Consider the following 11,401-nt stretch of genomic DNA (forward strand, 5'->3'; position numbering starts at 1 on the left):
CTATAGTCGTAGAAGTAGGTTCGTTACCTTTAATTGTTGGTGTAAGCTATTTTTAGAACGGCGGAGCGGAGCAACAGGCTGCTCAGGGCTATGCTATGGAGGCTAAGGGAATTTCTTGGTTTTCCTCATCAAACTCATCAAATACACAACCCAACAACTCCAAAAGGCTGTCGTGGACAAGTTGTGACCTGCACATTCACCACGCTATGAGATAATAATGGAACGTTACGAAACGGAGCTGTTTTAGAGGTAAATTCATGCAAAACCGCTGATGCGCATTGCGTTCAGGGACAGTTTTTCAGCAAGCAGACTCTGTATTTACCCTGTATTTACCTCGAAAACGGCTCCATTTCGTAACGTTCCATTGTTATCTCATAGCGTGGTGAATGTGCAGGTCACAACTTGTCCACAAAAGCGTTTTGGAGTTTTGGGATTTTGTATTTGATGAGTTTGATGAGGGAAACCAAGAAATTCCTTTAGTCTCCATAGGGTAGCTCTGAGCAGCCTGCCGCTCCGCTCCTCCATTCTAAAAATAGCTTACACCGACAAATAAAGGTAACGAACCTACTGCTATGACTATAGCGATTATGGCAATGGGCCAATTTGCCAAAATGTTGAACTATCCCTTTAAATCACCGACTGAAAAACAGTTGTCCGTCATTTGAAAAAGAAAAAATACCGGAGAATATTGTAACGATATCGCCTCTCTTCATGGCGGTACCGTTCAATTAAGTCCTCGTCGCGAATGAGAGCAAAGTCTCCTTTACCGGTGCAAAACTACATCAGTATTCTCCGGTATCACTTCTCATCAAGGTCCGCACCTTGCGGAGCTGCAACTCAGTTTCACTTGTTTTTTATTTGACAGAGTTTCACACAGAACTTTCTTTTTATTTTATTTTTTAAGGGGGCTTTTTCGCCTTTGAGAGAGAGACAGAAAATGGGAGGCAGAGAGGGGGGGAATGACACGCAGGATAGGGCCGCTCGACGTGGGAATCAAACCGGGGCTGCCTGCAGTGAGGACTGTAGCCTCAACACATGGGGCGGGTGCTCTACCAACGGAGCTAAACACCGCCCCACACACAGAACTTTCTGATGGCTCACCATGCTTCATCTTCTTCTGCACAAGTAAAAAGGGAACATTTACATTTTTTCAAGACGATTGCCTCATAAACTATTTGATCTTTTTTAATTGTCTCAATAGAGGTCATCACAGATCAAATAAATATCAAATATCTCAGCCCAATGTGAAACTGATTTTTGAAAAAATGACCAAAAAAGGACCTGATCCAAAATTATCCTGATGCAGCCCGACCTCGGTCCAGCTCCAGACCTCAGGTGATGAGTGAGTGGGACCAACTCAGCAAAACAAACTAGTCAACTGACAGATGTAAGCACGCCTAAACCCACAGTCTGTCCCAACCTCTGCCACTAGGGGTCTCTCAATAAACAAATACGGTAACTATAACAAATCCAAACTCCTCCCCAGAAACGGGCAACAGTTTTATTTTTTACCAAGTAAAAATAACTAGGACACTCCTCCATTGTCATAACATACGCGTGCACATCTGTATACACCTGGGTCAAAGATAGAGTCACTGAAACTAGTGCGACAGCAGATATTTAAAAAAAGAGCAGGAGTTAATGGAGCTGATTGGGAAGTCGAGGGCAGTAAAATGTGTTTGTTCCCATCAGCTGTGTGACTGGTGAAGGAATGAGGACGTTGAACAGGCTGCATTTAAGAGGCAGCGCACGCTGTGTCCCGTGAGATGTGTAATGGGGCCACAGTTAAAAGAAAGAAGTGGTATAATATCAAAGATTATGTCACAGAGGCCAAAACAGAGAGAGAAAAAGAGAGAGAGAACAGGTGGAGGACAGGGAAGAGCTGATCTATCAGCCAAAGATGGGAGGACGGCAGCAATTACTGGAGGAGAAACAGCCCAATTATGTGGAATTCCTCCAAGGAATGAGGGTGACAGTGATGCGATTTTTATCCGGCAAGGGCTTTCACACAACAGTAATTGTCATTTTACAAAAACCTCCATCTGAGGTCATTTTAGACAACGGACACTTTAAACGCCTAGTGAAGCTACCAATGTGTAATTTTCACTGTAGATGAGGAGGCCTGGCCTTCATGTAACCCAGCCCCTGAGGCTGAACCATGAAGAACCAGGAGCTGCAGTTCCTCTACTGACCACTAGATTGTGTCTCCAACAGTGAGTCAGTCCTCATAGACTGCCATGTTAACATGTTCAACTTGACAGCAGAAATAAACATGTATGCAGACTCTGCAGCTAATTTCCTCCTTCATGGCGACTTTTTATTGAACTCATCTGTTCAAGCAGAACTATGCAGCTCGGCCGGAAATAGCTCGCTCCTTCGTTGGTTTCTCTTTTTTTCCCTCTCCGGAGCTCCCCCACAGTTCTGGTAGGCACATGTCACTGTCGTAAAAAAAAAAAAAAAACTCGCCACCGCCACCTCCTCCACCCCCCCTACACGTGCTTGTGTTTACTGCTGTTTGCTAAGCCCTGCTAACACCGAGCTAACGCTAACACGGCGCTAATGCTAACACCGAGCTAATGCTAACACCGAGCTAACGCTATGCTAACACGGAGCTAATGCTAACACGGCGCTAACGCTAATACAGCCCCACACAGGCACAAAGACACAGACATACACACACAGGAATAAAGGTTCCAAAACGCGAAGGTGTGTGTGTGTGTCATGATGTATTACATTATCTTATAAAAGACCCATGGTGTGTGTATCTGTGTTAGCATTAGCTCCCTGTTAGCCACAAGCTGAACTTCATCAGTAAACATTTCATGTTTCCATGGTTTCCTCCGACTTTCCGAACTCAAACCAATCACGATTCGTGACATGCATGACGTCATATGCGTTCTTATCTCGTACTGCCGTAAAGCAGTTTCTCGCGATACTTCTATCCATTGACGAGATTTGTAACACCGAGACGGACGACTGATCTTGCAAGTGCGGTTTTCAGCCAGTGGGGGGGGTGAGCGCATTGGCCTAGACCCCATTCACTTCATAACAGGTCACTCAACCATCACAGTGACTCTGAGCCACAATAATTACAGCCCAAATCCTGCATAGTTCTGCTTTAACACTAGTGGTGTCCCGATTACCATATTTAGATAATTGACCCTTTGTCAAGGCCCCGCCCCCCACGGTTACTGTTGCTAGGTTGGACAAACAATGGTCACGGAAGGGTTAACTCCCATTGGAAACCATTGAAAATTAGGCAGATTTAAATTGCTTGTAAGGAAAATTTGAATTAACTTATACATCAGAAAAATAGTGTCCATGATAGAGGACAGACGTGGCTCAATAGCGATTGAACGGGCATTACCTGACTTTTCCGAAAAATGGGGTAAAATCATTGTTTTGGTCACTCACTAGCTAGTAGCTAACGACGCTAGCTAACGTTAGCTACAAGCTAATCTCCGCCGATCTCCCGTTTTTCCTCGTAAAACTTCACAAAGTTCAAAAGACATTAGTAGCGGTAATGTTACGTTTGCTAGATAACTTTGAAGGTATTAGATCTTCTCTGTTTATGAACACGACCAGAGAGTGGACTGGAGAATGAATGAGCTTCAATAGCACTTCAGTACAGCCAGGGAAAAACAGGCTCACTTCTCATGAGGACTGCACACAACAACAAACAAAACTTTGCAGTTAACCCCTGACCTATGTCTACAGCTCCCCCTAGTAGACCACCCCCAAACCCTATTATTAAGCTCAACTAAATACATAACAGAAGGTTAAAGTAATATGTATACAGTAGCCTACATGTTTATTGATGTCTTAGGTTTGGGGAATGGGATAAAAATGACTCCATGAATACGTTCCAGATATCGTGAGTTGCTACTGCAGGAACCCCAGGCACATTTTAACTATATTGAAAAATTATAAAGTAGTTTTTGCCGAAAAACTTGCTGTCTACCTATCTTGTTTCATAGGGTTTCATTCCAGGGTTGTCCAACCTTAGAATGTTGTGCAACATGTGACATGGGGAGAAGCGCTCTGATTGGTGGATCAGCAACCAATCAGAAGGCCAACAAAGGGTCAATTGATTATTCGCGGACATAAAATTGATCATAATCGAAGCTTCGACGGCCGGGGGGGTCGTGGCAGACATAATGAATGTATGGCAAATTAACACTGCATGTCTCCAAAACTTATCAGGCAGATTTCCAGGATGCCAAGTAGCCCACTCATTTCAATGTATCAACTGCCGATGAGAACCGGTGTCAAAAAGGAAAAAAAAAAAAATTTGATCACGGACTTCATGATCGATTACCATGGCAACGAACGAAGCTTCGAAGCTTCGATTTTTTTGGGTCAGCCCTCGTTAACACTTTATAAAGCACTGAGGGCGTGGCTTCTCTGACAGGTGGGCGGGGTATGTGTTTGTCACAAGCCTCACCTCCACACATGTACCACCTCCATTTTTGGATTAGCTGGGAGTTAGGGGGCAGAGACACAGAGACACTTCCAAGACAATAATGTTGGGGCAGCTCACTCTGAGCTTTAGAAACCAGTAGGTGACATACTGTATATATATGACATTCAGTGAAGCTTGGACATATCAACAAGTAGCAATTCAATTAAAGATGTGAAAGGAAGTGGTTGTCATTATAAAATTCTTAGTAAATATCAAAATGCTTTCAAACAAACAAACAAACAAAAAATGCATAGAACTCTCTCTGGAGTTTTTACCCACCCACAATGCATTTCTTTTTTTCTCATATTTGCTCTCTGAAATACAACAAACAAAGCATGAGTGAATGAAGCACATTCAAAGGTCTACCCTGCTACACCGGCTCTACACCCACTATCTTGAAGCTCAACAGTTCTCTCTGAATCTTTTTCCACACTATGCATCCGTCTCTTGACATGATCTGGATGCCGTCACTGAAGAACCAATCGGCGACATTAAAATCAAATCACGGCGAAGCAGGGAACCATTTCGACCTAAGCTTAAATTGTGGAGCAAAACAAACAGGAAGAAATGTGAACCACTGCTCAGTTCATTTGTTTTCTGGTGATCGAGCTTTAGCTGCAGGGTATTTAAACGTTACTTGTCTGAAAACACTGTTATCACCTGAGAGAAACAAAGTCTTTATCTCTAAATACAAAATACAGACATTGACAAAGATGGATAATGGCTTCTAACAGACTTGAAGATAACAGATGAAGCTCAAAACTGGGCTGGTGATGACGCGGAGTCACGTGTGTCCTGACCGGTTCTGTGCCCTGGATCACAGCCGAGGGCCCCAGTCGGAGGCAGATGAGAAATTAGAAAGATGAAAGAGCGACACAGTAAATGTGACATTTTCCTTCAGTTCCTTTCCTTCAAATCTACTGTCAGCATCAGCGCCAACTCCACTCTCCATAATTAATGCTTGCGCCAACTGACAACCTCTTAATCAGCACAATTCCACTAACTCTACCCTCCCCACCCCATCCCCAATGAGTCCACATCCCATGTTTTTTAGCTTCAGTACCTCTGGTGTTTTCTGCCTGCATGGTGCCCGACACCAACAACAAAAACAAAAAGATTCTGCATTCTGTCTGTGACATCCCCGCCTTCCCCAGCGACAGATCTCATCGCTCGCCTGTTGAAGTCTTAAGTTTGTCACCCAGGTTCTGGTCTCCTGACATTTTGTAAATCCCGTCTGAAATGCCTCACAGACAAAAACCTGCGGGCGCCGACAGTGAACGCCCGAGATGCATCACAATACGGCAGGAAGACAGGAAATATATACGATGAAAGGAGTAGGGGGAACACTGCGAGACTTCAGATCCGGGAAAAGGTAGAGTTGGAATTGACACGTCAAAGCCTGAAACAACAAAGTACAAAACAGACAGAATCCCCACCGCACCCCTGCTTCTGTGTCTCTCTCTACCCCACACACAGGCAATGCAGACCCCAGGGAGAGCTGATAGCTGAATTACAAGGACGGTCTCGCTGTGTATGTGAGGGTGTTTGGAGGGAAAAGAGTGAGATAGAGGGAGAAATGAGATATGGAGGAATGGAGGAAGAGGAGTCAACTAAGAACCGAGTCAATGCACACCTCACACAGCAGAAATAAGTCTCATGCACAAACATCTAACACCTCCTCGAGACTCTCATCCCTCCCATACTGTCACCTCGGCAGTAGCTCTTCTGGCCCTCGAATTCCCTCGAACTCACACACACACACACACACACACACACACACACACCTACAGAACATGGCTGTGTATTACGAGGTGTACCACTCCAGTGTGTAAAGCTGTTAAGCAGCAGCTGCTCCACTAGATGTTTGGTCCCCTTGGAGCTAAAATATTGATCAGTTTTCAGGCGAGGCAGCGCAGTCTGCGCCCCCACCATCCCCATGTATAATTGAAGTGTATCTCTTCGTGTGGCATGCCAGCTGGGAGAAAGCATTAGGCACCGAGGTAAGCTGAAGGCCTGTCTATGCTGCCATGGCGGCTCCTTTGTCCATCAATCATGTGGCTTTTCACACAGGCAGGTTTCATGGGCCCCGCTACATTTACTGTAGGAAGTGTCGTGCCTTGTAAAAAGAAAATAGAGAATGTAAGACAGAACATAACAAGACTCGATATAAGGACATGTTTTACTGCCGGCCATTTATCTGAGGACTTAGTGGCTCCGAGGAGAGGATTCATGGCTGCTCTGGGCTAGCAAGTTTAATGCACAGCACAATTTAATATGTTAAAGGATTGGTTGGTGTTATACCAGATTTTTCTTATTTCTAACCAAACCCAACTCAACTGTCTGTGGCACTGAGCTATTCATAAATCTTTAAAAATACAACAAAGAAATGTATTTTCTTGAAGGCTGCATCTTAAAACAGCTTTTAGCAAATGTTAGTCAAAAAGGAGTGAAATTTGGAAACTCATTTGGTTGCTCACAGCAGCAGAAAGGTGTATGTGGGATCAAAATACAGCTCCCTTGATCAAGGTTATGAGGAAACGTGTTTAAATCCAGTGTTTTACTGTATTAAGATCCACGTGATGTTTTTATATTGTGAGTGAAATAATCGTCAACAAGACTGAGTGTTTCCACCTTGAACCAGTGACAGGCTAAAAAGAGTAACAAAGCCAAGCTTTCATAGGTCGATGATCTGAGGAACCAATACTGTCTTTTGGGGACTGCTAACACTGTGCAAGTCACTGCCTGTTAAAAGCTAACAAACAAAATAAGCAAATAAAAGATATTAACAGCGCCAACCATTCAGAAAAGATGCTAACTGTGCTAACAGCTCTAACTGGTTTCTAGTCTCTGGTTCTGGTCTCAGCAGACTCCTCCTCTGAGTCTGGGTCTGACTGAGGCTCAAACTTGTATGATTTTTCCTCTAACCACCTTGATGCTGTCTGCTCTTTCACCTGGAGCATCTGGAGCCAGCAGGTGGTGGGCGGGGCTAAGGGCCTGATCTAGGTTTCTCAACCAGGAAGTCAGTCAGGGGAAATATTAATATGTTGAACTAAATATGACTCACAGCAGAGTTTAAAACATGACTTGAGATGAACTCTAATAGTTTTGAGACCAGTGCTTGGAGTTGTCTGTAGAACATTTATTGTGAAAAGTTAGAAAAATGGAGATTGTAGCCTTATTCAGTCTGACTCTGATAACAAAACCAGTCTCCCTCCTTCTATTTACATTTGCCACAGTGGCGGTGGTGTTTACAATTTCCTGTAAACATGCGCTGAAAAATAAGGAATGAATGACAAACAGCACACACACGGCTTCACAAACGAGACACAATTGCACGCCTTCCTGAAGTGCTGAAAGGAGCCGGATGCTGAATGGAGTGGAGGCCTCCGAAGACCGACTATCCTATCTGCTCAGCAAATAGCGCGAGTGAGAATGAAAAACACAATAACACCACGGCAAATGCACCTGTGTATGATACGCAGCATGAGCCCCATCACAAACCTGACAGACGCGCAGCAGAAATGTGTATCCTGATTCATATTAACATCACCTGCTGGTTCGCACACGGCTCGTGAACGATTGCTTTAATTTTGGTAGTTTACACACACACACATACATAATTATAGGGCTGCAGCAAGCATTTCCAAACCAGATATGATGCGTAAAACATTTACCAAAACTGAGCACATGTACAAGGAGGCAATGCAGAGACTGCCTTCAATAATCTCTATGGTTTTTTTTGCATGTGTTTAATGTCATTCCATTAACATGACAGATCTATACATAGAACAGCTCTCAACTTATAAGGCACAGGCCTGATTCATTGTTTTGTTTATTCTCCCCAGTTTAGGCTTCAACAGGCTGAGGAGCCCACAGGCTACTGAGTGTAAGTCACACATGCGAAATAAAAGGTGGTAATTACACCATTAGAGCAAACACCACCCCCATAGTTACACATTCGTTTAGTTTTTCTTATTAAAAGGTTCAATTAATTAAACAATAATGCCCCACCAAATTGTTTAAAACAACCCGTTTAGAGTAGTGTGTCTCCATCTTGACACACATCATGGCCTTTTTAGCCATTATAGCAGCATGGCCCAAGAGATGGCAGTGTTATCAGTGCGCCACATCGGTCACTCTGAAACACACCAATAAAAGATCTGTGAAATGTCTTGCCAACCACTTAATGGGGGAGGCCATGAAATTAGGTTTAGATGCTCAGACCCTCATCAGGATGAATTCCCATTCCCACCAGCTGTACCTGAAAATTACTGCACAGCAAATGCTACACAATATGATGAGAGGGTGAACACAATAATAAAACGATACTGTGTCATTGAGAGCATGTTATCATTGAGGGTACGGCCTTAGTGAGGCTAAGGCTGAACCGAAAACCTGCAGTGAACACAAGAGTCTGTCTAAATCATAAACAGTCTCTGGTCTAAATACAAACAATCAGGACCATCTTAAAGGGATAGTTCAACATATTGGCAAAATCGCCTTTTGAGAGTTCTGAGGGACAGGGGCTTGCGTCTTTGCCCCGAGGATCTCAAAACAACATGCACCAAAAAATTAAAGGTAATGAATGAACATACCCCTATGACTAAAGGGGTTATGGCAAAAGGCGAATTTGCCAAAATGTTGAACTATCCCTTTAAAGTTATAATACAGAGTTTTTCCACATAAAAATGTATCAAAATGAACAGAGTCGTGTGACATGTTCTTGGTTTTGTCCTTGCATCATCCCAAGTTTTTGCAATAAATCTAGAGAAATCCTTTATTTTATCACGGTAACACAAATGTTTATAGTGTCAGCTCTGATTGACTTTACAGCAGGTAAAGAGACAAACTCACATTAAATCCTGTTGTTGTCACTAGGAAGAATTCAACAGTTACAACAGAGTGTGGTTTTGCTCCACAATTGTGTCAACAAACCAAAAAACTTTGAGCCATGTTTGTTTTGTTGCTGTTGGATGCTGATGGTCAGCTCAGGTGTCTGTGCTACCATGGTAACATTGGTTCAGCCTCAGTTAAACTGAAAGATAGCTGTAAGTGAAACTGATCTGTGAGCAGCACAACAAGCCGGCCCAACATCTCTCTAAATGTAACCAGCTTCTGGTGTCAATAACCAGAGCAGCAGCAGCAGCAGCAGCAGCAGCAGCAGCAGCAGCAGCAGCAGCAGCAGCAGCAGCAGCGTCATCTACAAACCAGCCTCACTGAAAGGTCACAGGTTGACTGAGCCCTGTAATGTTTGATTGTAACCACGCCTCCTAACAGGGAGGCACAAAATGAATTTCCTAATGGTTTATTCTTTTCTAGTGAAGTCAAATAAAGAGTTCATATGAGAGAGAGGTAATTTCACCTTTTCCCTAAACGCTGTGGAGAAAAGGGCAGAGCTTCCTCCTGTGTGACAGCTGAATGGACACGCTCGAATGGCTGTGAATCGTGTGCAATCATACGTGGTAGACTGCAAAACACTGTGTATGGCACACAGCAACACAACACAACAAATATATACCCGACTCCAAAGAGAAGTTTTCCTTCAGCTGAGCCAGCCTTTCTCCAGTATGCGTCTCCTTTAGAGAGCCAGCCAAAGAAATGAGAGGGGAGGGAGAGAGGGAGGGAGGGAGGGAGGAGTGGAGGCTTTAACAGTAGCTTCATTACAGCATTGACAGCTTAAATTTGGCAACCTATTCCGCACTTTAAGGAGAAACTTCGACTCTACAGGACGACTGCAATTCATTACTGCGAGCCTTAAGTCTGAGCTGTGTGGGATCCTTCACTTTGAAATGGGTGTTTCTTTAGAGAACAACTGTTCGAGAAACAAAAGCAGAGGAATTACATGACTGATGTTCAAATGTTTTCTCATCAGTGAAGCTGAAGCACTGTCTTTCTTCCTCTGCTTTCCACTGCTTTGAAGTCATGTAATAAATACAAGCCGTGTGTGTGTGTATGTGAGAGGTATTGTTTTATATCACATTATAGGGACCTCAGTCATGGCGATTCATTTAATTCAGGGTATAGCGTTAAAAGGTCAGGTCTGGACGTGTGATAACGAATAAAATAAAATATTCAGGTGTTTGTTGCTTCCGATGTCGTCAGACCAATCAGCATGTGCAGACCTACAAAAAAAAACAGAGGTTGCACGGACAGGAACCAAACTTGGCCTTTTCGCCGAAGCCCAGCTGTCGGCCCGATGATGTTTGCACATGTGAGACGAAACCACCGGCTCCCTGCGAAGGGCTGCGAGTTCAAATGGAGTGATCATAGTGAGAGACAATGCAGAAAGATGCACATTTCCCTCTGCTTCCTCCGGTCTCTCAACAACAACACACCCCCCCACCCCTTCCTCTCCTCCCTATAAACACTGTCAGTGGTGCAACACTGCCCTCTGCTGCCCACACTGTTCACTATACTGCAGGCTGAGAGCGGCGAGGAGGGGGTTACCCTGTAGGAAACATCTCCCCGACTGTCAAACAATCTGAGTCATGGCGTGAGGACAAGCGGCGACTGGTGAGAAAGTATCGGTGTGTAGTCTGGGCGGTGTTAGACATGGGATAGAAAAAGATATTTACATTAGTCAGCTGGCTGCTTGTGGACGAACTGCTTAATAGAGGTTAACACAAAAGCCTATGGCACGACATGACGGTACACACACCACACATTTCCATTTGTGCATCCGAGTGTGAGTTAGTCGCTTCACACATAAAAAGCAGCTTTCAGAAAAAATGTGAAAACCTCCGTATAACGTTTGACAAACACATCAAGCTGCCCTCAAAGTGTGCAAAGTAAAAGCTTAGAAAGAGTCTGACTTGACAACACACAAAACAACACACACACACAGAAAACACAACAACAGACGTGGTCGTCATTGTCAGCGCGTCCTGGAAAGAAACGCAGCGACGAAAACAAGAAAACAGATTTAGTGAGAGCTCTCTC

The sequence above is a fragment of the Trachurus japonicus genome, chromosome 7 (assembly GCF_045865225.1).
Source record: "Trachurus japonicus isolate A0001 chromosome 7, Traja_1.0".
NCBI classification, from domain to species: Eukaryota; Metazoa; Chordata; class Actinopteri; order Carangiformes; family Carangidae; genus Trachurus; species Trachurus japonicus.